A 4757-nucleotide genomic window follows, 5' to 3' on the forward strand; every position below is an offset into this window, starting at 1 on the left:
ACAATGTGCAAGATTCTTGTCTTGAATGTGGTTGACCCTAGTTTCACCCTGGCACTCTACAAGGTCCTCTGAGACCACCAAGAGTGATCTATGCAGCACAGGTCCAGGTTTAAGCTTTGAGCATTTTTAGATGTATCCACAAAACCAAGGAAAAAAGAAATATATAGATTGTACAAATGTCTAGTGTAAGAGCACAGTTGGTCAGAACTCTGCTTTTCTTTACTTGATAAAACTGAAAAAAGAATGGTTCCACTGAGTCTATCTGAGAGAGAGATAGACACAGAATAGTCTCGAATAAGAATAGTTTCTTATTTAAGAAAAATAAAAGATATTATTGTAATAATGCCCAGAGACAATAGAGATGAGGGCTGGAAGGATTGGCTCACGATATGAAGCTCATCACAAAAAGTGGTGAATTCAGTTAGAGAAATAACTACACTACAACTACTACACTGTTAATGACTGAGAGAAGTAGAATCCCTGTCTCGAATCTAGGCAAGGGGTGAGAGAGGAGAGAGATGAGGACACTGGTGGTGGGAATGTTGCACTGGTTAAAGGGAGTGTACTTTTTATGACTGAAATCTAACTAAAATCATGTTTGTAATCATGGTCCTTAAATAAAGATATTATTATTTTTTTCTTTCTTTTTTCTTTTTGACAGGTATCACAAAAAAGGAAGGGAGGGTAGGAAGGAAGGAAGGATGGTAGGAAGGAAGGAAGGAAGGAAGGAAGGAAGGAAGGAAGGAAGGAAGGAAGGAAGGAAGGAAGGAAGGAAGGAAGGAAGGAAGGAAGGAAGGAAGGAAGGAAGGAAGGAAGGAAGGAAGGAAGAAAAATAAAGATATTATTAAAAAAACACAAAGAATGGTTCTAGACATGAATCCATCTTTTATTGGTAGACCTTTCTGGCAGGATCCCAAAAATGAGTCTCCTTCTTCTTAAGATTTATAGTAAAAAGATGATCTTCAGAAATATTGACCTTACTCAAGCTGGAAGTGGGTGCGGCATAAGCAATCAACTGCCTATTTGGAACAAAGTGAAAACAAAACAAAACAGACATGAACAGGTACACTTAATGCTTATTATTGGTGTCAATGTTCCCACATGGATCATGTTGACTTATCATACAGAAGCCAAAGGAACAAGGCCAGGGAAAGGCTGTGATGTTTTCTCTTGGCTGTCTATCTCTCACTGATGGGTTAGTATGACTAGTGTGTGCTGACTTTCTCATCCCAGGAGGCCTGATCCTTCTGTAAAAAAAAAAAAAAAACTGAAATGCCATCTTCACAACATGTATGCAGAACCCATACCATCAAGTGAAGGCCTTTTCAAGTGCTCTCTGCTGTCAAGGTCATAGTTTTCATCTTTGTGACTTTTTTCTTTACTTTCACTTAAAATACACAGAAACAAAAACACTCAGGCAGCAGAAAGCCAAGTTGAAATGTGTCCAACAAACATGGGCCCTCCTCCCCCGCCTCCCCCCAAAAAAGAAGATCTTTTTGAACATCAACCAATTAAATGATCCTGGAAAGGTGGCCAAAATAAATGTCTTTTGTGTCTAGCATTTAAACTGGTAGCTTGGGCTTTTCGGTTATCTGGAGGGGATTTTGTTTTCATGCATTTGGACAGAGAGAGTAGCAGCTGTTGTTATCTGTGCTGTGCTCAAGGAGAAGCAGTTTAATAGATAGCAGCCCTGTTAGCAATCTGCTATCTGGGCAGAGGCTTATGAGGGAAGAGTTTCTGTTCCCAGCCATAGGAGCAAGAGAGAGAGGACAGGAAGGGAGGCAGCTGAATGCACTTGGTCTAGAAGTTTTCTTTTACTTAGGAAGAATGATCTTGGACAAATCCTTTATAGGTTTTTGTCTTTCCTTAGTTCTTGAAATGATCGTCAGGAACAATTCTCTTTGTAATCAATAAGTCACCAATGTCACATTCCAAAGGTCACAGATAGATATGGTCTGGCTGCCCACTTTAAAAATTGAGAGGAATCTTCTAAAATAAAAATACATTCCTGCTGCCAGAGCAATAGACAGCAGGTAGGCATTTTCCTTGCATCCAGCTGAACTTGGTTCAATTCCTAGCATTCTATGTGGTCCCCTGCATCTATTAGGAGTGATTTCTGAGAAGAGTCTGGTGTGGCCCTCAACTAAAATGAGTAAATAAAATAAGAATACATTCCTATGTTATCCTAATGTGTAAATGTGCTAACCCAAGTTTCAGCCTCTTTCCCAAAATGAGTCTTAGTGAATAAATGTCAAAAGAAATAAACTTGGTAGCAAGGCAACTTCTTAACATTTTCTCTACTTGCTTCAGTAAACCAAAGGAATGAATTCAGGGCTGAAGTAAAATGTCTGGGCACTTCCTTCCTTAATTTGATCTTGAGGAAGGCATGTGGCTTGGAGAGATTTTGGAAGTAAGATCAGAGCTCTGTGTTTGTTTAATAACTGGAGGGATTGGGTTACCTTATTAGGCCCATGCAGGCTTAATGATGCTCTCCTGAAGATACATTGGAAGGATCCTGCAGAGAGTGAATTATTGTTTTCCTTGAAGGTTTCTAGAGCATATGAAACCTATTCTCTATATTGCCCTATTGAGTTTGGCCCTTTGATTTTCCTGCCACAAATATTTCCCTAAACATGTGCTTTGTTGGTATAAAATCATCTTTTGTAAAGCGCTTGGTGAATTTATCTCGGTGGAAAGGAGAATCTAGACCTAGTGTTTAATGAACTCTGATTGCCTATTGGAATTTAGGAGATTTTTTAAATATTTTTTCTTATTTAATATGTTGGTGACTAAAAACATCCTGGTATTTTATCCACTTGGTCCTTTGACAAGTGGACAAGTGTCTGTTTCATCTCTTGGAAGTAAGGAAAGATTTTATTGGTGAAGGAGATGCAAACAAAAAAACACAAGCATTTAGAAGAAAGTATTATAGCCTCTTTAAACTAAAAGTCAATCACCATTGGTCCTAAACCTTTCTCAACACTGTGCTTTGTCTCTGCTTGCCTTCTGTTTGTTGGAAAGGATGTATTATCTATTTAGGCAATATCATCTTTATGGAAATTTTTATCATAGACTTTGTTAGTTGTGGTTTGGCTAGAAAAAGATGGTAGTATTTCTTATGAGCCATATGTCAAAATTTGTTGTTCCTCTCTTCAGGATGAGAAGTTAGATAGTTGTGCCTCATCATTACATCTTTGGTGTCATGATGCTGTAAGTGATCTAATCCAGAAGGAAGGATGTTTCCAAAGACTGTTCATAAAAAGCTCAAACAAGAGGGTAAGATTATCAAATCTTTCTTTGGGGACAAATTCCTATTATCTTGGTATTTCTAAGTCTTCTAATTTTTCTTGCTAGTAATAAACTGCTAGAATTAGGCCTCAAGTTCCAAAGCAAGACTTTGGAAAGACACAAGTCTAGAAGCAAATGTAGATATAGGAAATAATGCATACACACAAACACACACTATAGAAGGAGAAATGGACTCAGAACTTTTGACATATAAGCCTTCAGCTCCTAAGAAGCAGGAAGCTCAAGACTTTTTTTTGAAACTATAAGTATCTATTAGGAAGGAACAGACCACAAGCAGAGTTGGGATTAGGTTGTCTAAACACCAATCCAAGGTATTATATTCAAAGATGTTTCTAATCAATGAGTAACAAGGCATATACCGAGTGGGATGGAATCTGATCAATCCCACAACAAACAAATATGTAATTAGGGGATTAGAACTAGAATGGTCTAAATTAGAAATGGATTGTAACAGGCCTTTTAATGAGCATTGGGATTTTAAAATTTTCATGTAAGAGAAACAACCAATTCTGTTGAATTAAACTAGAACTACTGAAATGTCTACTCTATGATTCAATCGTGAAAAGGATCTCAATCTTTTTTCTTTTGCTTGTAATATTCTATAAGATCCTCTCTTTTGTCTCAGCACTGACAGTCACCAAGCTTTGGGTGTGCCAAGGGTGAAGGCAGAATGTTGAAGGATTCTAGTTATAATAATGTTATTATCTGGCCTTAAATAAGTTTCCAAGAGATTTTTCTTATGTTCACAATTGGTCCAGTATAAATAAGGAATTGGAACCACTTCTGAGAACAGAATTGGATTGACTTCTGTCCCTATTCAGTTTTCTGTCCTCTACTCCTGTTGACTTCTGCAGAGGGAATGTCCAAGAAAGAGTTATTGAACTAAAAATTCAATGGAGCTGTGAGCCAAAGGTAGCTGCTTTTATTATTTTCCATTTACTTGTTTATTTATTTATTTACTGTTTGCTTTTGAGCTACAAATAGCAGTGCACAGAGTTTAATCCTGCCCTCTATTCAAGATCACTGCTGGTGGTAGTATGGAAAGGATGTGAGTATTGGGTATTAAAACCAGATTGGCAGTCTGCAAGACAAGGACCATACCTGTTGTGCCATCTCTATAGCCCTATTTTTCTTCATATTATTTAAAACTTTCTTCCCAAGGAAGGTAATTTCCTTGTGACTAGCTTTTGAACATTTTGTTCTGTCTCTGAGTTCATTTGATAAGAGACTTGATTTAGGCTTGTTTTAGCAGATAAGTTCTATTAATATTTATTTTACAAGAGTGGGATTAGAGAAGGTAGGTGGGGAATGAATTATACATTCTCAGAGTGAGTGAAGGTCATTAGGAAAACATGCAGCTGCTGAGATTTCCGAGCAAGACTCAAAGAAAGAGCTGGAGGCAATTTTCAAATGTTGCTGTTCCTGTTTTATAGGAGTCGCTTTGGAAG

Source organism: Suncus etruscus, chromosome 16, assembly GCF_024139225.1.
Source record: "Suncus etruscus isolate mSunEtr1 chromosome 16, mSunEtr1.pri.cur, whole genome shotgun sequence".
In the NCBI taxonomy this organism is placed as follows: domain Eukaryota; kingdom Metazoa; phylum Chordata; class Mammalia; order Eulipotyphla; family Soricidae; genus Suncus; species Suncus etruscus.